A 23,530-nucleotide genomic window follows, 5' to 3' on the forward strand; every position below is an offset into this window, starting at 1 on the left:
TGGGCCCCGATAGCTTCAGATTCCAACTGGGACCACTGCTTACTTTCTTGCCCAGATTCCACCATTCCAGGGGAAGAAAACCCCAGACCTTGATTGCTTGGCACAATTCCCTTTAGCACAGCACAGCTCAAGCCCAGTTCTCAGAAAATAAAAAGCAAAAAAAAAAAAAAAAATCAACTTTCATTTGAATTTTAGATTAAAAAAAATAAGTTTCCAGACACAAATTATTCATGTTAGAAAAAAATGCAATATTATAAGTCAGAGGAGCTGATTCTGGTCAAGGTACTTCATCGAGTAGCTAGGTAACCATTAGCCAAGTCACTTAGTCCTTCCAGGGCTGCTGGGTTGCTGGTTTGTTTATTTGTTTGTTTTCCCCTATAAAATTCTATAAATTTTTTTCTAAGGTATTCTGGTAGTACACAAATCTATAATGCACGCCCACCTCTTCATTGACAGTTTGGGTGCCTACTGCATGTCAACCCCCCTGTTAGGGAAATCACAGAGATGACGAAGACAGAGCTACACCCAGAGGAAAACACTCCTGGCATTGCCGGTAGCTGATTGACATGGAGCTCTGTTGAGACAGGTGGCAAAACTGCCAGGGAGACCTAGTGGTTATTTTTACCAAAAAATAAAGCCATGTTTTAAAGAGAAAATTTTAACCTATTTTCCTCAACTCAAAATAGAAATGGGGCCATAATGTTAGATCTATTATTATAATGTGCATTTCACATGCAAAGATGCTGGATCGGATTAAGGAAAGGGAGCAACTTGGAATGAATTCCAAGCATTCTGCCTCACTCTCTGAAAGACTTTCTTTGCTCAATATTTGGGGCAGCATTTCCCAAAATTGTTTCATAGCACTAGTTCTGCAGAATGTTAATAGAGTTCTGTGAAAGAAGGTTCCGGAATTATAGAAGTTGGAGGAATACTGGGCAGGAAAGTTAAACAGATTCGCTTAGAGCAAGTTTTCTGGGTGCCACCATTCTAACAGAACAGGGAAGCATATTTTGAAATACTAACTAAACTTATGGGAACGAAGAACTTATCATCAATTTGTTTGGAGAGCATTTTATGAGACCTAATGGAACTGGCCATTAGGACACTTCTGAAAATGATGTTAGAAAAAAATATAAAATTATAAGTCAGAGGGGCTGAGTTTTTTTAGATTTAAAATAATGCATGTCTTTCCCACAAGACCCTATATGTTGGTCTTATTTCACCCTTCATCTGTCTTAATCACTTTGACCGTATCCAATATAATTTTTCCTTGTCTTTTTAGTAGCTCTTAGTTATTTATAAATCACCATATCCTTGTTTTCCTGCCATTCTTCTAGGCTATGCATGCCAAATTATTTGTGTTGCTTCTTAAATATATGCTGTTTAATCCATATTGTCATTTTTTTGGAGGGTCTCCAGTGTGTCAATAACCTCTTTGCTAATTGGTTCTCTTCTGTAGGTGATAACAACGATGATTAGAAGGAAAATAGTACAAAAAAAAAAAAAAAAAAGAGGAACCAAATTCTTACCTGAGAAAAGCTTATTACCTGCTCCTTTTGAAGGAGGCTTAGTTTTAAAATAGCTATCTCACCAAAGAAAGGCAGCTTGCTAAACAGCAGCAAGGGATGCTGTGCATTCCTAGGTGAGCACTAATGAGCTGAACCCAGGAGAGTCCTGGGAGTGTTGGGATCTCCTGTCACAGTCACTGTGCTAATGCCCTCAAATAACTTTGGTCACTCTCTAGGTAAAACTTCATAACGAAGATATTGCATCTTAAGCAGCTATGAAATATAGAAATAGATTTCAGAAAGCATGAAAAGGAGAAAAAAAAATAGGAGCCACAAAATCTACTTACTAGCTTTGGTTTCTTCCCCTATAGGCTCAGAACTCATTAAGATCCCTCTTAGCATTACCAGCCTATGATTTTAAAATAAATTAGGAGGTCATAGTCAGCTTTCACTAGTTAATTCATTCAATAAATACTTACCGAGTGTCTAGAGTACACAAGATCTTAACAGGATACCTCACAGGGGAACTCCCACCTGCACTGGTAGTTTATTGAAAGCTTCCTGGTCAACAAAACATTAAGCTCTATTTTAGGGAAAAGAGTGGATATTTGACTATTATGCAAAGGAAAAGCATTCCCAGAAAGAGAGAAGAGCTCATGAAAAGACCCAAAGGCCTGAGAACAGCCTTCATGTCCAGGTAACTTGCTAGTACTTATTTATAAATGCACAGTACAAATAACATGGCTGGTATGGAAGTTTGTGAGAAAGGCAGAGTAAAATGTTATGTGAGCCTAGTATTTTGCTTACTGTGTATCGCTAATAAGGAGTTTGGATATTGTCCAGCAAGCAATAGGAAACAAAGGTTTTTAAATGAACAAGTGACATGATTGGACTTGCATGTCACAAGCATTTGGGAATATGGGAAAAAAATAGAGGGTAGATGTAGAAGCAGGAAGACCACTTATGCAAGAAATAATTAAGGTCTGAATTAAGGTGGGCATGTCGGGGATGGGGAGCACAGAGGGCAGATTCGAGTCATGTTCAAAAAGAACAACTGACTGCCCTGGGTGACAAATTCTATGCACAAAGGAGAAAAAATAGCCACAAAATTCTCCCATGTTGCTGACTTTGGATAACTGAATAAAAGAAGTCACCAACCTTCAAAGAAGTCATTAGCATGTGTGTCTCCTTCAAGAAGGAGAGTGTTTGGGGTAGGGATGAAAAAAGGAACAATTGTGGTTTTTATTGTTGTTATTGTTGCCATAGTGGGGATTAAACCCAGGACCACTCTACCACTGAGCCACATCCCCACTCTTTATATTTTAATTTGAGACAGAGTCTGGCTAAGTTGCCAAGGCTGGCCTTGAACTCACCATTCTCCTGTCTCAGCCTCCTGAGTAGCTGGGATTACAAGCATGCACCACCATCCCAGCACCAATTCTATTTTTTTAGCATATTAGTTTGTGGTAGTGGCTATGAGACACATTAAGTAGAAGTGTTTAGGAGGTGTTGGTTCTATGAGGTTGGAACTCAAGAGAAAGATCTGGGTTTGACAGCTAATCTCAGGGGTCATTAGCAGGTATGTCAAAGTCATTACCACTAGACCATAAGCTCACTGTATTCATACTAATCACTTAAGAAATATCAGAATGAATGAATGTGATCCCAAAGGGAATGAAAAAAACTCAAGTCCAGATATTAAGTGCTAATATTTGAAGTTAAAGAGCACACAAAAGAGAACAGGAAGGAACAGGAGAAGTGGAAGGAAACCTGGCAGAAAAATAAAGTCATGAATCCAGTGAGAAAAACATTTCAAGGAGGAGGGTGTTCCAGCCAAGAACCCTGCAGGGTCAGGTAAAAGGAAACCTAAAGCATGTTCACAGGATTTCACATTGAGGGGGCTGACAACCTGGGGGATACTACCTTTTGAAGGATCTTAGCTGTGAAGGGAAGAAGAGAGGGCTGGAGGAGATGTGGGAGGGCTTCCTTTCTTTGTTTTAAGATGAAAACATCATAAATAAATCTATTTGATGGTAAGGAAGAATGAATAGAATAAAAAAAAAGACTGCAGGGATTTTTTTAAAAAGGAAAATCAATGAAATGAGTTATATAAAAATATTCCTAGAGCCTTTTAAATGGGAAACTCCTCATGAGCCCATAAATGATTATGTGATTTTGCAGAAGAAATAGGTATTTACCAATTCTATGGAGTTCTTCAATTGTAAAAATCAAGAAATACTTCAGATGTTCTTTCATCATCCATGAGAAATATCCATATATCCACTCAGGTTTTCTATATTTAATTGTAAAGTGAGACTGTGCCCATGAATTCCATTCATCTTCCCCTGCTCCCTTCTTCTAAGCCTTGCTTTGTATCTAGGGCTCTAAATTGAAGGGGATGAACTGCTCCTAGCCTTTGTTCATTCTAACTAGCCCGCTCTTTAGTCTTCAATTTACATTCAGATATTGAAACAGAAGGAAGAAATCTCATTGAAACCTGAGATGTATGCAATCCTGTGGGAGGGAGACCTCAGGAACTCAAAAAACAAACAAATAAACAAACAAAAAACAATGGCATTCTGGAAGGCAGGGCCCAGAGCTCCTTCTGATTGTAGCAAAACTGTACTACAAATCAAAAGCAAACAAGAAAGTCCCAGAATAGAAAAAGAAAGAGGAGGATAAATCTAACCAAATGCATCCATGTTTATAACACTGTGTTCAGATCCAAATTCTCCTGCTTCTAAGTGGCCACTGTTTAGTCAGCTTTTTCGCTGTGGTGACTAAACGACCCAAACAAAGTAGGGGAGGAAAAGTTTATTCAGGGGCTCAGAGGTCTCAGTCCATAGAAGTCTAGCATCGTGCCTCAGAGGCTGAATATCACTGCAGAAGAGTATGGCAGAGGGGAGCATCTCACATGATGATCAGAGAGCAGAAAGGTCTACACTTGCCAGTTACAAATATATACCCATAGCCACGCCCCCAGCGAACCACTCCCTCCAGCCACACCCAGATCTGCCTTAACTCAACACTCATTTAATCTCATCATGGATTAATTTGATGATTAGATTAAGGCCGTGAGCCAACCATGTCTCCTCGGAACCTTCTTGCATTGTCTCACACATGAGCTTTTGGGGGACACCACATGTAAACCATCACAGCCACCATCATACAGTTCCTCTCTCTATCTTAAGAGACACATCTGACAGTTGAATCTTGGGATAGGAAAGGAGGGATTCCAGAACAAGGAATTTTCTTCAGTGCTTCTTTTTATCTCTCTCTCTGTTAAGTAGCAAAATGGGCATGCCAATTGTATACTGTAGTCTTGGTTCTGCAGCAATAAAGTCCTAAGCAAAGTTTGGAAGTGCTGTGTGGGAACTTCCACCCTCTGATCCTCCTCTCTCTCCCCAAAATGCAAGAGCAGCTTTGAAAAGCAAAGCCTCTGGCAGGTCTCTCTGACTCCCTCTGGGCCTCTCTCTAGAAGCAGTCATCCCCAGGGAGTGCTCCTCCTCCCCATGGGGAAAGCATCCTGCTGCTGCCTTGGCTTTCATGAGAATCCAGTTAAATAGGAGGCCACTATCTTCTTTCCTGAAGGCCAGAGGACAGACCCTTTCTGTCTTGGAAGAAGATACCAGGATCTAGGAAGTAAATGAGAAAGAATCAAAGTTTCAGGTAAAATAATAATAATGAGTCTTTTTAAAAATGTTCAGAACAAATTTGCTGTTTCCATACATACTAATTTTCAGGGATCTGCTGTGTGAGAGAGCTTCCTTTCATCATACTGAATAATATTGCTCAAAATGCGCAAACCTATGTGTTCACTTGCTTCTCTTGACAAAAGATAACCCTCCTATCTTTTCCAGCCTTAGCCTTTCCAGTTCTCAGGGAACCAAGCAAGTAGATGAGTAAAGAGGGAAGCAGGCTCATACTTTCTGGCAGGGACCCAATCTTCCAATCTTCAGAATTCTCAGCCAGTTTCCCTCTCCTCATCACTGCATTGTGCGACTTGAAAGACACAGTGGAAATAGCTATGGGAACACAAAGAATGAAAGAACACACACCATGGGGTGAGCGGAGAGGAAACCCTCTTAATAGATTTCAAAAGAATAGATCCTGGAGCAATCCTGACTCTTAAAAGTTTTACCAGAAATGTAGGCAGAACTCCAAGCTTGTGATGCTAGAAAAAAAAAATTAAGATATTGGGCACTGTTAAGATAGAAAAAGATAGGGAGAGGAGAAATTCCAAGTCAATTAATAATTAAATTCATGTATGGCTTGTTAACAAGGCCCTACCAAGAATCGTGGGATTCAACCTCATTACTTTGCTAGTGAGAGCGAATATCATGTAGCACTAGCTAAAGTAATTCATATTATTTTATTTCTAAAATAATTTCATGTACTTTGGGCCTTTCAGGTAGCCAGATCCTACACAATATAAGAGTATTCTAGTAAATTTGTTAAAAACTCCAGTGTTTCCTCTAGTTGTCTTGCCTGATCTGTCTAAAGTTCCAGCTATGCTTTTCCAAGAATATTGATATCTACAGTTTTTCTGGACCATAGCTACATCCTCAGTAATTATTTTCTGTTTATCAACTCACAAGAGAGCACTAGAAGCTTAACTGACTGCAAGAAGAATCTGCCTAAAGACATCATAAGAAAAGCAGTTGTTTTATTTTTTTCTTTATTCCAATGTGGGTAACATATGAAAGCTTTTAATATATAATTGGAACTTACTGGCTTTTTCTTTAAAGGTTTCAAAGACAAATTCATATTCCTGATGTATGTGACCAACATACAAGTTTCACTAAACTTCAAGTGTATTGAAATTGTAATGGCTTGGCTGCAAATTCAAAACACTCATCAAACATTCAAGGTTTACTTGCTTTTTTGGTGTTTAGAACTCTGGAGGTAATAAAGAAGATAGAACCACCTTTTTTTTTTTTTTCCTTTAACTTAACTGGTGAATAGATTTGTTGCAGAATACAGACTCAGTGGTTCTGTCTGCAGGGTCCCTGTCAGAAATGTTGTGGGAAAATTGTCAGGATCTATAGAACAGACATCAGAGCAGAGGCATCATGAGAGAGGGGAAGGTGCTCTGGTTCAGAAATCATGAGAAGGAGATACTGGCAGATTCCATAGTGCTTACCTAACACATCTCCTATTTTGTTCAACCCTTTAGCTAAGAGCCTTCGATATCAAGAAAGATAGCTGTGGCCATTGGTTCATGGTGAGATGAGCATTGTGAACCATTCTTTCCAAGAAGATGCAAGGGGAAGTCAGCTGGGAAATGCTGCTTCAGGTAAAAAGCTGTAGGAGTATAAAGGAGAAAGTTCCCTTTCACCCTGGTCCCTCCCTCCCCTCCTCGCCCCACCATTTCTGGCCTATGAATGTTGTAAAGTTTATGGTTGTGGCAGCCATATTGTAACCATCAGCGGGTGAGTCCTCAGGTGAAAAGCCAAGCTGCCATGAAAAATGAAGCAAGAGGACAGAAAGATCCTCATCTTGATGACCCCACCAAGTTGAGCCGGTGCCAGCAACTCTCTCTCACTAGACTTCTTGTTAGATGAGAGCAATAGATCCCCCTTGTTTTATAACCTAACTGGTCTCTTATTGTTGGGCTGTTTCAGTTGTTTCCAGCATTTCATTATTTTACATGTCACCAGGCAAAAACCCAGCCACATTTTTGCACGCATCCATGATTATTTCCTCAGAGGTGTTCATGGGAATGAACTGCTGAGTCGAAATGGTTAGTACAAGCCAAGTTTCCAGCTGAGAATTTACAATCCCTTTGGTGTAGTGTGTGGAAGAGCACATCCTCTCTCTTTGAACACATCCAATATGTTGTCAATTTGGTGGTTTTAAAAAAGATTTGCCTCTTCTACTTTAACTTGCTTTTCATGAGTTACATTGAGGTGGCATGCTTTGCCATTTGTTCATAGACATCAGTGTTTTTGCCTTGAGATGTGCCTATTCAGCATTTCTTCACGAGGTGCATACTTGGCTTATATGTCCACAAAGGCAACCAACACAGATCAAAAATACATTTTATAATTGCATCTATTCCAAAAAGTGTAGACTTTTTTTTCCTTGTCATTATTCCTTAAACAATATAGCATAACAACTGTTCACATAGCATCTGTATTGTATTAGGTATCATGAATAATTGAGAGATGCCTTAAAGTATACAGCAGAACATAAATAGGTTACATGAAATTACTATGCCATTTTATATAAGGGACTTGAGTAAACACAGATTTTTGGTATCCATGAGGGACTGGAACCAGTCCCTGATACTGAGGATGACTCTCCACCTCCACTTCCTCATCATAGAGTCCTTTTACTGATACTCTTTCTCCAGACCTTTGGGCAGCACAGTGTTGATAACATTTATCACTTTCTCCCCTAACTCATCCTTCTCTTGACTTCCAAGATCCCGTATCTTCCTGGTTTTCTCTTTCTCTCCCTACCTGTCCCTTATCAGTATCTTCCTCTACCCTGAACCTTGTGTCCCAGTCCTGGGCCCTCTTTGATGTTGATCTCATTCACTCCCCATGACTTTAATTAGCACATACACTAATTACCACATGGGTATCTCCAACCCTCTGGGCTCCAGACTCATTCATTCAACTGACAGTACCATCTCTACTTGGATATATCTCAGGAACCTCAAATTTAACAGGTTTTAAAACAGACATAGTTTTTTCCTGTTCTTCCCCCAGATTTCACTGTCTTGGGAAGTGTCACCACTATTTTCAGAACTATCGGTCAGAGAACAATCAAGAATGATTGTCGTTGATTGTTTATGATTCTTCTCATAAACAAATTCTGTTGTTTTTCTTTCCAAAACATACTTTGACCCTTCTACTCTTCTCCATCTCCTCTTTAAACATCCGTCCTAGTTAACATCACCAAACCTAGCCTAGACCACCACTACAACCTCTCTTTTTTGTTTAGACGTCTACATCCCTCCAACATCCAGTCTCCCTGTAACAGACTTTTTTTTTTTAAATGTAAAATTGGATCAGGTCATTCTTCTGCTTAAAATCTTTTATTACATTACTATAATTTATAAAATAAATTCCCAAGTAATTGTCATCTACGTGGTTCTGCACAACTTGACCTTTGCTTTCCTCTTCAGCCTCTGTGTTAAGTCATTTTTTTGTCACTGTAATCAAAATACCCAACAAGAACAATTTAGAGGAGGAAAATTTTGTTTTGTGTTCATGGTTTCAGAAGTTCAGTCCATGGTCAGCCAACTCCATTGCTGAAGGAAGGCAGATCATCATGGGAGGAAGGAGCAGCAGAGGAAAGCTGTCAGCCAGGAAGTAGAGAGGGAGAAAAGAAGGAGCAAGGAACAAATTATGCACTCCAAAGTCATGCCCCCAGTGACTTACTTCCTCTAATCATAGTCCATCTTCCTGTAGCTACCACTCAGGATTCCATTCAATTAATCCATCAAATAAATTAATCCACTGATTATTCACAGTTCTTGAAATGGGATCATTTTATTTCTGAAATTTCTGCATTGCCACATGAGTTTTTTGGGGAACACTTCATATCCAAGTCATAAAGGCCTCCCTCCATACCACCCTAACACATTGGTTTATTTTCTATTTTTTGTTTCACCAAATGTGTTGCCACTCCTCCCACCTTCTTAAGATAGCAAGCTGCTTCTCACCCTAAAGGACTTTGTTTATGTGCCACTTTTCAGAGACTTCTGTTAAAATCCTGCCCCTTTGTCTTCTCTGTTATTCTGCCATGACTGGTCTCTTCATAACATGTAGGACAGTTTGTAATTACATATTTGCAACACTGGGCATTAAATTCCGGGGTGCTCTACCACAGAGCAAGATCTTCAGCCCTTTTTATTTTTATTTCTATTTTGAGAAAGTGTCTCACTAAGTTACCCAGGTTGGCCTAGAACTTGCCTCAGCCTCAACCTCTTGAGTCACTAGGATTACAGGTATATGCAACTTCAGCTAACTATATATTTGTTTCTTGTCAATCATGTCTTACCTATTGTACTCTAAGATCCAGGAAAGGGCACAATACATCCTTTTATTCATTAGCATATATCCAATGACTAGCACAACATCTCCCATGTAGCAGGTTCTTAAAAATATTGGCTGAATAATAGATTAATGAATATTTTACCTAGTTTGATTTTATTGTTTTTTTTAAATATTTCCTTGTTGACTTTCAAGAAATGTAAGTAATCTTTAAATATTACCTATATTAATACTTGCTTTTTTTCATGTTTTCTTTGCAGTGTTTTTTGCCTACAGATGCTTTTTTGCTTTTATGTACTCATTTTTATCCTTTTTTCTTCTAGAATTCAATCTGAGATAGCAAGCTTAAGCTGGACTTACTCATTTTAAGAACCCAAAAAATATTCATTATCATTTTCTTCTTTGTGGCACTTCAGTATTTTTATTTATTTACATTTCAATCTTACATTTATATAGGATTTGTTCTGCCATATGACTTAATACAAGACATAACTTATCTAAGTAATATTTACTAGATATTCCCTTCATTTGTGGCTTTTAAAAAATAATACATGTAATATATATTACATGCTTATAAATATTTGGTTGTGTTCCAGCAATTTCCAAAATATTTCCTTTACTTGTGTTTATTTCTGAACCAACACTTAGTTTTGTTACCTGGTAAGGCCAGTGTCCATTATCTACACTCAAGGTTTCAAAAAATTTTACCTCTTCTCATTCATATTTTTTCCTTCCTGATAAACTTAAAATGAAAAAAAAAAGTCTCAGAAGAATTTGAATTGAAATTGCCTTTGATTTATAGTTTAATTTGGGGAAATTGAAATTCTAACATTATTAAGTCTTCCCTCCCAGGAACATGGTCCATCTCTTCATTTAATTCTTTTTAATTTATGATTCTCAGTAAAAGTGTGTGGTTTTTTACAAATAGATTCCACTCTTTTTAGGTTAAGATGGTAGGCACAGCCAGTTCCCACTTCTCCAAATGCCCTTGAGATTTCCACCTACTTGCCAGGGGCAACTTACCGTGCATCCCTGCCCCTCTGTAGGGATCTTTTCTGACCCTTGGAGCCCACTCAGCCTCCCAACAGGACAAGTTGGAAATCTGGACTTTATGTTCTCCAGGACAATGGTACCTGGGTGGGTATGATGGTTGATTTTATGTCAATTCAACTGAGACATGGGGTATCCAAATTAAATAGTATTTCTAAATATGTCTGTGATGGTGCTTCCAGATGAGATTAGCATTAGATTAGAATTGGTGGACTGAGTCAAATAGATTTCTTTCCTGATTGTGGCTGGGCATCATCCAATCCACTGAAGGCCTGAATAGAACAAAAAGGCAGAGGAAGGGGACATTCACTCTCTGCCTGATTGCTTGAACTGGGACTTCAGTCTTCTGCTCCTGACTGTGACTCACATCTTGAGAACCTCTGATTCTGAGAAGTTCGTGACCAGCTCTCCTAGGTCTCCTGCTTGCAGAGACCTCAGATCCTCAGCCTTTATACCTGCAATGCAGGTCTCTCATAATAACTTACGTGATTGACATCTTCTTTGATAGAGACAAAAGCAGAGAGATACAGAGAGAGGTACATATATATGTTTGTGTGTTTGCATGTATGTTTATATACATACACGTGTAAACATATATATTCATATTTATATAATTGTTATCTTACAGGTTCTGTTTCTATGAACAGCCCTGGCTAATAGAGTGAGTATATACCCAGAGTCTTTGGGCTTCTGTTGTAATGACTCTGAAGTCTACTCACTGTACATCCCAGATAGCACCCCGCTGGGTGGCTCTATATTCTCTCTCTGTTGACTTCCTTCCCTTCCCCTCATTTTCAGGCTGGATTATCTGGGATCCCTCTTCAATGAACAACTTATTGTCTCAGGATCAGTTTCTAGGGGAACCCAAACTAAGACATAACCCCTACTTATTTTTAATAGTTATTATATAAACTTTTAAAAATTTCTAACTAGATATGTAAGAAAGTTACTGATTTTTTTCCTATGGAAGAGATATACATATATCAACATATTCACACAAGTTCTTGGCATGCAAAAATTAGAACTGTTAAGGAGTTTTACATATATATCTTACCTGCAGCAAATTTACACATCTGTACAGACACAGCAACTAGAGTTGCACACACACCCACCCTTCACATACTATGAACAAATGGATACAAACTATTTCAGGGGTAATTTACAGGATTTTCAAGGTGATTTGACTCTACACAATTTTCACTTCACTCATTGTATTTAGAACCTTACCTAAATGTTTTCGGAAACCGGCTCTCACAGTTAATTTATTTGTTAGTTTTAATAGTATTTCAATTGATTCTCTTGGTCTATCTAATTTCAGGTTTGAATAGAAATAGAATGTATATTTATTGGGAAAGAGAAAGAGGAAGAGTTTAGTGAACATAGTTTATTCAAAGGAAACTTCTTTTTAAAAAATGATAAATGCAATGATGAAATAAATTTTAGTTTTACCCCAGTATGGAATATTTTATGATTTTCCAGTAAACCATTCTTAGTAAACTTGATTTTCTTGCTTTAAAATGAGCTTAATTTCTATAAGCTCATGAGTAAGTTAAAATATATTTGAGAACTTCTCTGGCTGTTTTATTTTCATTTCACTTTTGATTTCATGGATCATATGAGGAAGCACTGATTCCACAGATTGTCTAGAACTTTAGATATTTAGGGCTAGAAAAATTAAACCTGCAAAATGTAATATATATATATATATATATATATATATATATATATATACACACACACACACACACACACACATATATATATATATAAATGTATATATATATATATATATATATATATATATATATATACACACACACACATACACACATATATATATTTTTTCACATAAATACATTTCACAAAATATATCTATGGGAGTTCATCTTGGACTTAATAAGGTATTTCCATATCTATCTAATACATCTTTTCTTATGTTCAAGGTGGCCAGATATGTTTTTATACATGAACAAAATTATGTATAAAAATAGACAATTTCAGCATTTTTTTAATAATAAAATATTGGAAATGCATTAAATATTTATTAATAAATAGAGGCATTTGGATTGTACTTAAACAGACTTAATTTCTTTGGATCTGATAGGAAGGTTCACCACCACCACCCCTACCCCCATCCTCCACTTTAGTACAGCTCACCTAGAACCTGCCTTCAGTAATTTGGAGAAAATGGGGAGTGAGCAAAAAAAAAATAAGGTATACTGAAAGATTTTCAAAGTATAACCATGAGGATTAAAACTCTAACATTTCTAAGGGATGAAAATTACATTTAGGATTTCTCAAAGAAGTTTTTCCCTTCACATACTATGAACAAATGGATGCAAACTTAAAATTAGTGCCATCTGACATGCATCATGGCAAAAACGTCTTTGCCCTCTTAGAATCTGGCTTGATAAGGACTGCTAGGTTTAAACACAACAAAATGCTGGCCAAGTTAGCAAACAATACCCAAAATGAAATTTAGAGAATAGCTGATGTTATTTACATTTATTTTAATACTTATATTGTTTTTATATTTTATATCTATGTGAAGTGTAAACTGTATTTTGCATCTGTGTGAATTGTATAACTAATGTCTCCCTGAGTATTGCTTAGTTTTACTGACTCCCAATGTGTCACATGAGGAGATACTCACTCAAACCATTTCCTCTTCTTCCTAGGAACTCACAAGATGCATTTCTAGGTTCCATTTCATATAGGTGTGGCCATGTGACTAGTTCTGACCAATAAACTGTAAGCAGAAATGATGTGTGTCGCTTTTAAGTCTGATCCCCAAAATCTGCCATGTAATTCCCTCTCTTCCTTTGTTTCCCAGTTGTGTGAACAGAATCCAGTGAAATCCTGGTTGAAGAGGTCCTGGGCCTCTGAATCACTTTGTGAACAGTTGCCTATCAAAACCTAGTTTGTCTGTAACGAAGTAAATCTTGTATGTAAAGCCACAGAGATCTGGGGATGGGGTGGTAAAGCAGTTGGTATTGCTTAAAGCACAAAGATCTGTATAGCTTTGATCCAATTTTCAAAGGCTTAATATACATTCTTGGCTCCTAACACTGATCAGTTGGCTATAGCTGGGCTGGTATGTTTCAGGGTCTTTTCATGCAGATATGGCTCAGGAGTCACTACTGAGCATTGGGAGCTATTTCGAAAAAAGAAGGAGTCCTTGTGAGCTGGGCAACCCCAAAAGAATGTCTCCTACATGAAAAAGTATAAAAAGCAGGAAGAAACTAAGACTGACAGAACCTCTCATGCTAGCCCTCAGGGTGGGAGAAAGGGTAAAAATTCCATCAATCTTCCCATTCATAGGAAGTTTTACATACCTATAAGAGCTGTTGTAAATCCTGACATTCACTCTCAGAGACATTTAACCCTCCCTCGGGAAACATAGATAAAATAAAAGTTAAAAGGCCACTCTAACATGTTTGAACATGTTTGAACTCTATGTCCAGACATACCTTGCTTGGGGAACATAAGGGTGGGACCTAGCCTGTCTTCCTCTTGGCAGGGAACAGAATCATGCCTGGAAGGAAGAAAATCCTGTATAAGAAATAGCAACACTCAGTCTGGAACACTTGGTCAAGTTCAGATGAGCAATTTCAGTGGACATTTGTGGTTTAAAAAATTCTGGCCCAGGATCTCATTTCTCTTCCTTTTGGAGAGTCCTGCTATTTTAGTTGGGTGAGGGCAAGGATTCATCATTTTCTGCAGAAGATGAAGGAACAAAACTCCTCTCCCACTCTTCTACCTCCTGTCCCCAACTCTCTCCCACCCCAGCTCATAGCTATGGTATGGTCAGCACAGTGGGTTTTGCCATCAAGGAATTTGGGTCTTCAAGAAGTGACACTAGGATGAAGAGATAGCTTAGAAAAAACATGCAGTGGTTTTATCCCTGGCAGCAGCAGAAGTCTCTGGTAGTATGCAGGCTTGTTCTAACCAGTTCTCTCGGATGTTTCCCTGGTACAGTTCCTGGTTGCTGCTTATTCTCTGAGCCTACCTCCAAGTCACCCAATCACCTTCCAATAAATCTCATTTCTGCTTGAATGAGACATAGTAAGTTTTTAATGCTTGTGACCCAGAACCTTAACTGATAAAAGAATTTTCTCTTCCTTCCATTTAGTTTTACCCTTGACAACCTGAGAGTATATTTGAATTCTTGAGAGTAGCAAGCTACATATAAGATCCATGTCTCATACAGATGACGACCACTCAGTGAAAATTTGAGATATCAGGTTTTTTTTCTTTAAGACTATCTGAATTATAACATCTGAATTATTGGAGCTCTATTAGATCAAACAAAACCTAACCAACAAAAAACAAAACAACAAAAAAAAGACCACCCAAAACACCTGCTGTCTTCACAGAGTGGTTCTAGTGTCTTCCCAGGGGTGGGTGGCAGAAGGTCAGGCTCAGTTTGACCAAAAATGGTCAGGCCTAACCAACTGTTTCATGCAAACAGGGGAGTCTAAAGGCAGAATCTCAAAAACTATCACTGCATAGAGTGGAACCCCAAAATATAGAAGAATGAGGAGGTGAGAAAGCAGAGGTGACAGGTATGGCTGCTTAGGATGTAAATGAAAGGGACAGGTCACTTTATGACAGAAAAGCCTCTCTTCTTACACTCCTACAGAAAGGAGGTCTATTTGAAGCTAACTCTATGACATTAGAAGGGCCTACATATAGATCATCAAGGTTGACTCAGTCCCATTCCCAGTCACTTGAATCTCCCCGGATAACAATCCAGGCCTCCCTTAGTAAGTTGGGTAAAGACTTAAAAGGCCATCTCCAATCAACACACCCTTGTGTTCAGGTTGGGGTGCAGGCTTGGCTTGCCCAGCACTGACTCTGATACACCGAGAGCAGCCAGCAGAGGCCCCGTACCCCTGGGCTCCAAAACCATGTTCATAATCATTCCTGACTATTCAGCCCACTCTCCTCCTTTTTAAGAGGGAAGGGAGCTGGAGAAACACACCCTCCCAGCTATGGACGGCCAGGAGGAACAACAGTCCAGTGTGGGCAGAATTAAACAAGGTCGAGAAGCTAGAATCCCAGCTTTAAAAACTTGGCTAAGCCTCTCCCAGGGGCCCCACATACCATCTTCCCTGAGCTCAGGTTGGATATAGTGTCTGTCCCACCTGAGTTTTCCCAGGACTGATCTCCTGCTGACTCCAGGTGAGCTTTGACCCATTATACCATAAACATATTGTCCATGCTCTGAAGGTTATAGATTTTAAATTAGATAGCTCTTTACATAAGGATTTGAAGACATGAGGTATCAGAAGCAAGAGTTAAACAGTAAATCAGGTATGCCAGACCATTGTGTCGTGCTCTCAGAGGGAACTTTTTTGTGAAAAATCAGTCTTGCAAGTCACAAAATATCCACCAGCAGCTGGAAGGGTGACTGGGTTGAGGGAACAGAAGGCTTCACTGACCCTGGCTACTTGGTACCACCTCAAGGTGATGCTCCTTTAAAAGGGAGGGGGAAAATGGCAGAGAAGAAAGGGCATGGAGAATAAAGTAGAAAAAGAAGAAACAAATTTAAAATCAGTTTTTATTGTTCCTCTAATCATATAATAAATGTACAATTCAAAAAAGCTGAGACAATTAAGAAAAAAGAAAACAAAATAAAGTTGACTTACAGTCTGACAACTTGAGTAAAATTATTAAGTATAAGAATCTAGGCACAGTGGCACATGTCTATAATCCCAGCAAATCAGGAGGCTGAAGTAGGAGGATCATAAGTTGGAGGCCAGCCCCAGCAACTCAGTGAGGACCTAAGCAACATGGCAAGACTCTGTCTCAAAAAAAAAAAAAAAAGGTTGGGATGTGGTTCAGTGGTTAAGTGCTCCTGGGTTCAATCCCTGGTACCCAAATATAAGGAGAGGAAAAAATAAATAAATTTTTTCCTCTCCTTATATTTGTGTTTGTGCTTCCTGCATATTTTTACTATGAAAAAATTTAAAATACAGATAAGTTTTAAAGTTATGGAGCTATAAATGTAAAAACACTATCACACATACACAAATAAATATAATATTCATTGTTAATTTTTTTCTTAACTTATGGTGAAAATCCATATAAATAAATAAATATCATCATTTTCACAACTATGTAGTATTCTAATACAATTTATACATCAAAGCCTATAGTAATGAACTTGTTTCAATGTTTCACTAGGATAAATAATATTCTCATTATTCCCATTGTGGTTTCATCTTTGCAAATTTATTGCATTCTTTCCCAGAAGTAGAACTGCTGGTTAAAGGTATATACTTTGTTACAGTGTTTTCACAAATATTATTAAATTGCCCTCCAGAAATGTACCAATTCATATTCAACTGCTAGGGTGTAGGCATCCATCTCCCCACATCCTTTTGTCATCAGCCAATTAGTTGATGCATACTATATCTTTATATAGTTTTGGAAACAAGTGAATCCTTCAGCTATTATATCCATCAGCTATTCGGAGATGCATTTCCTTTGCTCATATTTTTCACTTGGAGTGCTAATTTTTGTTTTCTTCACTTGTAAGAACTCTATATCAAAGGTTCTTAGGTAAGAACTCTATATCAAAGGTTCTTTGCCATGTGTTGCTGTTGACACTTGAGACTAAAACTAAAATGATAAGATAAAACTCATACAATTTAAAATAAGAAAAATATTACTTTGAAAGCAAGAGAATAGGAAATTCAGCTGAGACAAAATAAAGAAAGCCAGAATAGAAGGAAGAAATTTTGGGTGGTAGTACATTCCTGTGATTCCAGGTACTCAGGAGGCTGAGACAGGAGGATTACAAGTTTGAGGGCAGCATGAGCTTCTTAGTGAGACCATCTCAAAATAAATCAAAATAAAATTTTTAAAAGGCCAGGAAAAATACCTCAGTAGTAGAGGTCTGAGGCTAGATCCTCAGCACTACACACATAAAAAAAAATTAAAGAAGTAGAAAAAATAACCAATAACAATCAAATGAAAGAGAAATGTCTACATTGTATAACAGAAACTTCCCATAAGAAAACAAAACTGAGGCTTGTAAAGGACAACATGACTTGCCTTGGGTAAGCCAGGGACAGTGTCTTAGATCTTTAACCAAGTTCTCTGTGGAGACCTGCAGAGTAGATCAAAATGGGCAATGGGACCCAAATCTTTTGCAGTGCTTTATACACTTGTTCAGATCATTAACAAATCCTCCCGAGGAGGCCAAATCCACTTAAGGCTACACTTAAGAATAGCGGCAGATAAAAAGGAAGGTAAGAAGAGGATTACAAAACAGAGAAGGAAGTCTCCGTGGGAGCTGATTAATCTGTCATTTTAATCATATTGTCTTTCTTTTTGTCCACTAATTAGATCAAGAAGCTATTAGCGTTGCAGATGCGAAAAAAGTGACCCTTCTTGAAGAAATTATAAACAACCAAACAACTTACCATCTACTCCAGATTTCTTGAAGGGATTGAACTGAGCATGAAACTCCAAGGTCTCTATCTAGGAGTGATTTTTCTTAGAGTATATGAAAGCGTACCTATAAAATGAAGAAAGGTGTGCATCAAATGCTTCGATGTCCATTTAGTTTTCACAGGAAGAACGCAAGATCAATTTTATTATTTCCCCCATTTTATGTATGAGGACCTGAAAGTTCAGAAAGGAGAAATGAACCGCCTCATCGATGTGCCCTGTGAAGTCAAAATCAGAGAGAACTCGGAACCAGTGTTGTTCAATAAAAATATAATGCAAATCACATGTTATTTTGAATGCTATTCCAGCTACATTTAAAAAGCAAAAGAAGGGCAGGGAGTGCACCTCTATGTTAGACCAGTAGCTTAGCATGAGCAAGGCCCTGAGTTTGATCCGCAGAACCACAAAACAAGAAAAGAAGAAGAAGAGGAAGACGAGGAGGAGGAGGAGGAAGAGGAGGAGAAGGAGGAGAAACAGGTGAAATTTAATATATTTATTAAATATATTTACACATAGTAGACATGAAACTTTAATATATTTTATTTAGCATAATATATATATAACTCTTATAACAAACATGAAGTCAATATAAAAATATTTTACTTTCCATGCTAAATCTTTGAAATTGAATGTTTTATATTTACAGCATATTTCAACTTATATGAGCCAATTTTTGAGTACTGAAGTATATTTTATATACATAACAACCACTGTACCTAGTGGCTACTGCATTGGAGAGCCTAGTTCTTTATCAATGGTTCTCAAGGTGTGGTACCCAGAACACCACCAGCAGCAACACCACCTGGCAACTTGTTTGAAGTGCAAATCATTCAGCCACATCTCAAATCTACTAAACAAAACCTCTGGCAGTGTGGTTCAGCAATCTGTGTTTTAACAGCCTCTTCAGGCAATTTTAATGCTCAGTTTTGACAACCATTATTGTAGGCAACAGTTTCTCCATTCTAATCTAAATAAACCTAGGACACCCATGGTAGGCTATCCCTTCTCTTGAGCTAAGCTTTTTTTTGTGTGTGTGTGGGGGGGGGGTACCAGGGATTGAACTCAGTGGCACTTGACCACTGAGCTACATCCCCAGCTCTATTTTATATTTTATTTAGACAGGGTCACAGTGGTTGCTTAGTGCCTCGCCATTGCTGAGGCTGACTTTGAACTCATGATACTCCTGTCTCAGCCTCCCTAGCTGCTAGGATTACAAGGGTGTGCCACTGAGCCTGGCCAAGATAGGCAATTCTTGAATAGTTGAAGTTGGCATTCTCTTATATGGAAATATACCAGTCCTAGCTATGATTCCATTTCATGTGACTATGGAATGAATTACCAGATGCTCAATTTAAATGTACTTTGATTTGCCATTTTGCTTGAGGAGAAAGGGGAGAAAGTCCCCAATAATCACATACATTATTATATTGAATTAGTTACTAAACTCCTAATTTTCTTAGTTTCATAATCTACAAAATGGAGATAATTTAATAAATATTTGCACTTTTTTTTCCAAAGAAAGTACTGTGTACAGAAGGAAAAAAGTTTGCAAAAGTGACTGATGTTTTTAAACTACAGTAAAAAATAGTGGGCAGGAAAGGTAATATTATGGATTTTGAATTTAGAAGCTAAGGCTGATTCACTAATATTTCTTAGAACATTAACATAAGATTTGCTGAGAGTGAAGGGTAGGGTTTTTGCCAGAATCATTAAGGAGAATGATTCTGAGCATGCCTTGAAGTAGAGCTTTCAGTAAACAGGAATTACCTATAAAGAAAATCAGGAAGCCAAAGTGTTTCTTTTTATGAAGTTACATCCTGCCATAGAAAAGCTAGATAGGAAATAAAGACTGATGTACTTCTAACTGTAAACTAAACCAGCAATTATTTCATCAAGGAAAATCTGAGCAAAAGCTCAGACTCGTTCATACATATGGGAGGTGGGGCAGGATGAATATGGGGGGATAAGGGGTTTGAAAGTCATAAGAAACCAATGACAACCAATGGCTACAATTACACGTGATTTTGAGGGAAAAAGTACAAAGAAACCACTACTCTGTGATTTGGGGTTCCTTACTGGCTGCCTGGACCTCTCATTTCAGTAATTTTTCCTCCAGATATTTGTTCAAAGAGAAATATATATGCGTGCTCAGGAAAGTAGGAGACTGATGAAATAATATTAATTTCAAATTCTCTTTCTCCTGGTTATTCGTTGGACGGTTCCAGGGTTCTTTTTGGTTTTTCCAAGGTTCTGTGATAGGGTTCTACTTTGCTCCGCACTTTAATTTTTTTAAAAAAATTTTAGTTTCACCAGAGGATACACTGCTATTACCACTCTCTAACCCTTTCCATCTTATCCTACCACCCTCAAATAAAAAAGGCAAAATATCCCTTTATGAGGCAGGATCCCATGGTTTGGGGGGAATGGCAAGTACCAATTCTTAGTAGTAGCTGCACCTACCGCAAAACAGAAACTGCAGCTTATGCTCTCCCTTCTTTCTCCTGCCCTATCCCACCAACTCACAACTCCGCACAATCCTTCACACTCACACACACACACACACACACACACACATCCTCCTCCAGCCTCGCATCCTCTCGCACACCCTGCACTGCACGCACGCCAGGATGCCCGCTGCCACAGTAACGCTCAACCCACTCGGCGGCACCACCCTCGGCCGTTCCGCCCCCGTTCCACACACCAATGGTTGAGGCCCGCAGCTCCCAAGGGGCCCTTTGATAGGTTAGAGCGACTTGCCACTCTCAGGTCATGCCCCGCCCCCTCCTCGCTCCCCTCGGGAGCTGGAGGGGCCCGAGCATCAGCGAGAGTAGCTGCAAGCAGCCGCGGCGGCGGCGGCGCGTCGTTGCAGTTGCGCCATCTGTCAGGAGCGGAGCCGGCGGGGAGGGGGCTGCTGCGGGAGAGGAGGAGGGGTCGCCGCGAGCCCGAGGCCGCCGAGACCCGCCCGCCGGTCGGCCGCGAGAGCAGAGGCGAGGCTGCGCTCCGAGCCCGGCGTCCTCCGCTGTCCGGGCGCACGGCGCTTCTCCCCGTGCACCGAGCACTCTCCGGGCGCACACAAAGCCGCGGCTCACGCCAGGGAGGGATCCGGCGGCCAGGCCGGGGACACCCCGGCGCCGCCCCCTTGGAGATCTCGGAGGGCCCACCGGCTCCCGGGTCCGCAGCGGAGCTACTGGACCCGCCTCGGCCGCGCCGAAGGAGGGCGGGGAGTGGACCATGTGAATGGGCTTCGGAGCCTGAGCGCCCCACAGGTAAGCTGCCGGGATGCGCCTCTGGAGGCCACGGGGATGCTGCGGAGACGCCCGGCCGCCCGCGCCCCCGCACAGGGCGGCCCCCGCGGCTGGGGCCCCGCGCTGCAGTCCCTCGGCCACTGCCGCCTCTGGGGCACCCCGCGGGGCTGCGGGAGAGTTGGCAGCACTAGGGGTCTTCCCGAGGCCCTGTCGCAGGACACCTTTGTGGGGTGCGGTCCCGAGGTAGCGCAGGGATGGGGGTTCATTTCTTCGCCTGTTAGCCGGCGCCGGGTGGGAATCGGAATTGGCTTGGGGGCGAGGCTGGCCCAGACTCCGCCCCCGCCCTCCTTTTGGGGCCCCCCGTGGGGACTAGGGCTGTGTGTGTTGTTTTAATGTCAAGGATGATGTAATCACTTAATAATTGATGCCCCGTGCTGCTTCCCTCCCCACCCAACCCCTGCCCCACTCCTCCACCTCTGGGCCTCCTCCCTCGGCGGCCGTCGCCTTCCCCAGCGCATCCTACTGCCTATTTCTGGCACCTCCCTTGCACTTCCCCCATCCACCCCTTCACTCTTCCTGTGCCACCACCCACCCACCCTTCCCCTTTCCCCTGTGTCGGAGCCTTCCCTCCTCTTCCTCTGTCCCCCACCCCTGCTGCTCTCTCTAGCTCCTTTCTCCTCCCTTCCCTGCTCACTCGCTGAATTTCCTCTCCACTTCCCTAGATCGATGGTTGTTTTTGTTTGGTCTCCTCCCCTCTCTTATCTCTGCGGCTACAGGCAGAGGGGGACTGGGCCAGAAGAGGCCACCGAGCTTGGGCCCAGGCGGTATTTGCTGGGACACTTAGGGAAGAGGCATAATCAAATCACCCTTCTAGCCTCTCCTTCCCCCAATAAATCACAGAGACTCGCCTGTGTGTGTGTGTGTGTGTGTGTGTGTGTAACACACAAAGAGCCCTTTCAGTGCATAGCAGGAGATACACAAAGTACCCAAGGATCATCGGCTCCATGCTTCTTGTTTCTTTTCCCTAGGGCTTCCCTTTCTTTCCTAGGAAGCAGTTGATCTTCTCTCAGAGTCTTTCCTGCCACATTTACCAAAAAAAGAAAGGCCCCCTAGATGCCGGGTGGCAGGTGGCAGCATTTTGCTGTGTTCATAGACCAGTAGTGTAGACTGTCAGCAGCTATGTGTCTTAGATTTAAGGGGAAAATTATCCCAGCTGTTTTAAGAGTTTACTTTTAAGATAACCTCCCCACTCCCTCATTTTACCCCTTCTCTTTTTGAGGATAGTTATAAAGAGTTGGGATAGGGTAAATTGGTGTAGGATCAGAAGAATTTTGTTTCTGAATTAGAATTAAATTGGTGTTTGACAAGAGTGAGGAAACCTGACTTGTTTCTTCTATCTAGTCTAAGGCCTCTTTGCTGGAGTCTTTTGAAATGAAATCTGGTCTGCCCAAGTGTTTCTGTTTCACTCTTTTATTCAACTAAGTAACTGGGGACCTGAATTAATTGGCACTTGCAAGACCATGGAGACTGTCTTGCTTGCTTCATGGTAGCCTTCAGATGCCCACACTCTTCCTCTTACCCCCCAAGCAACTACAATAATTTTCATTCTTTGTCCAGTCTTTCTCCCCAGTCCCTACTCCATGGGCACTGTGCTTTCGGTTGAAGAAACTCACTGTCTTTTAGAGGAAGTAGTTTAACTATCTGAGGCTTTGGGGCACTTAGCTCTGAACAGAAGAATTAGGATGCTGAACCTTGGACTATCTGATGTACCTCTTAAAGTAGAAGTGTTAATGAAAAATTTGGGCTTAATGTTCTGTTTTGTAAACAGGTGGCATGTGCTTAATCAATAATGTCAAAACTTACGTTGGGCCTGTTGATTCCTAAGATCAGGACTATAGCAAGTAACAAAACAGTCTCAAGTTTGTTCTTCAAGAATTTTATCAGAAAAGAGTTATTATGATTCATTAAACATTTGCTTCTGTGCTTTCTAAGGACATTTATGGTGGAACTTTTTACATTAAAAAAAGCAATAGAGTTAATGAGGGTACTGTAAAAACAAAGACTTGTTTGTTGGATGCCAGACCCAGAAAGAAAAGTCAGTGCACAATAAACTCGAACTCTGTTGACCAAGTTAAAGAGACTTAATGATAAGGTTGAATGTGAACAAATGCACACTCTACTTTCCTCTCAGGTTGGAGTCTTAGGTTGGAGTCTCCAACCTAATCTGACTTGCTAAAAATTCTCTTTAACCTTTGGAGTC

At 40.2% G+C, this 23,530-nt stretch overlaps 1 protein-coding gene across 2 annotated transcripts in view; it reads left to right on the forward strand.

Annotated features, from left to right (window-relative positions):
- The first annotated feature begins 20,834 nt into the window (after nucleotides 1-20,834).
- Fyn (FYN proto-oncogene, Src family tyrosine kinase) overlaps nucleotides 20,835-23,530 on the forward strand; it is a 201,057-nt gene continuing 198,361 nt past the window's right edge. For both annotated transcript variants that reach the window (XM_076858338.2, XM_076858339.2), the window contains exon 1: nucleotides 20,835-21,291. The gene's annotated coding sequence lies outside the window, so the exon portion shown is untranslated. The remainder of the gene's footprint in view (nucleotides 21,292-23,530) is intronic.

The sequence above is a fragment of the Callospermophilus lateralis genome, chromosome 6 (assembly GCF_048772815.1).
Source record: "Callospermophilus lateralis isolate mCalLat2 chromosome 6, mCalLat2.hap1, whole genome shotgun sequence".
NCBI classification, from domain to species: domain Eukaryota; kingdom Metazoa; phylum Chordata; class Mammalia; order Rodentia; family Sciuridae; genus Callospermophilus; species Callospermophilus lateralis.